Raw genomic sequence first — 1,928 nt, 5'->3', positions numbered from 1 at the left:
AGCCCTTCCTTGATTCAACAGAAAACAAGTTTGTAGAAGAAAGAAGAAATGAAGCAGCAAATGAAAACTCAAATTCAACTATCAATTCTCTGAAATTATGCAGAAGAACAACCAAGAGAGATCTTAGACCAAGAAGGAAACAGAATTCCTTCACTTCTCAATCCAATATTCAGATTTAACAAGGAAAATTAAAAGAGAGAGAGCTATTTACTACTACTACTCCCTAATGGAGCCAGCCCCCCTCATTCAACTCCTATTGATGCCTTTATATAGGCTTTACAAAATGAAAAATGAAAATGAAAATGAAATTAAAACAAATTACAAAAATGAAAATCCTAATTTAATTGATCCATGTGCCTTTGAGTGATGATGTGGGCTTTGCTTGCTTTAGATTTGAGGAGAAATGGGTTAGGTTGGCCTTGATTCAATTTGGTGAGGAATTGAATTAAATTGAATTTTGGTTGATTTTGGCCCATATGTTGCTCCCAAGAGGCTGCCCTGCTCTTGTGGAGGGCAGAGCAGGAAAACTTTGTGTGGGTATCCAATTTGCGTGCCAAGGCTTGGAAGCATCAGGATGTTGCCCTGCCCTTGGGGAGAGCAGGGCAGTGGTGGCATGGTGCGTGCCATGCTTCCCTGGGCCGTGTCAAAGTGATGCGCGCAAACTCCCTTGTGTGTAGCGCTCCCCACTTCCCCTTAGGTGCTTGGTTCGAAACCCATGGGTAGCACTTGGAGTTGATTTTTCTTGGATTTTCTTCAAGAAGAGCACGACATTGCCCTGCTCTCCAAGAGGGCAGGGCAGAATAATGAGCGCTACTTTGCTTTGGAGTGAGGCTCCAGCTTCGAGCCTTGGTGGAAGCATATTGGTTTATTTTTGCTTATTTTTGGCCCTTAAAGATACCTTTCATTCTTGCCTCAATTGTACGCCAAATATGGATTGCTATATATCGTTGGAAAGCTCTGAATGTCAGCTTTCCAACGCAACTGAAAGCATATCAATTGGACGTCTGTAGCTCAAGTTATAGCCCTTTGAATGAGGCATGGTCATGCTGTGAGCGCCCAGATTTTACCTTAGCGAAAATTCTTACTTCCAACCTCACTTTGCATCACGATTCTGCCCTGCCCTTGGCAAGAGCAGGGCAGTGTGTGCTGATTGCCTATTCTCCTTTGATTTGGTCATGGGCCACGCTTTTAAAAGCGTGGCCTAAGCCTCCAAAGTGTGCTCCAAAGCTCTTTTTTCCTCTTTTTTTGTGCTTTTTTGCTTCTTTTTCTTCTTATTTCCTACAAGATTTATAAAATTAAAAGATCAAGGAAATATACCAATTAAGTATAAAAGCATTCAATATTTAAGCACAAATCATCAATTTCTTGTATGAAAAAGCATAGAAAAGTAGGTATATGATGACATGTCATCACAACACCAAACTTAAACCTTGCTTGTCCCCAAGCAAGAAAAGAATCATGCAATAAAGATTGACAATCCAAGGTAAGAAGAATAGCAACTCAATGTTCATGGTAAGCTAGTTTTCTATGCATGCTTCAATCACAAAAGAAATGTAAATGATTGATGCTTCCATCTAGCTCAATTTATGAAATCTTTTTCCTATAATTCTTCCTTGAAACAAGCTTTTGATTTTATTATTTTTTTTAGCTTCTCCTTTTGGGTGCTTTGCCCCATGAGTTAATAACAAAGCCACGACTTCTAAATGCTTTGTTTTCAAGTATTACCACTTGATACATAAGCACCACAAGCATTTAATTAGAGGACTTCATTAAGCTCATCATTTTTTTTCTTTTCTTGACTCTCTAATCATTGATACTCAAAGCCTTGAGCTTTGAGGGAATGCTTTGTGCACTTTGAGCCTAACCTTGACTTCTAAGTGTTTTGTTTTCAAGCATTTGGCTTGATACATAAACACCACAAGCACTTA

The sequence above is a fragment of the Arachis duranensis genome, chromosome 9, assembly GCF_000817695.3.
Source record: "Arachis duranensis cultivar V14167 chromosome 9, aradu.V14167.gnm2.J7QH, whole genome shotgun sequence".
NCBI classification, from domain to species: Eukaryota; Viridiplantae; Streptophyta; class Magnoliopsida; order Fabales; family Fabaceae; genus Arachis; species Arachis duranensis.
Note: the sequence above shows the minus strand (reverse complement) of the source record.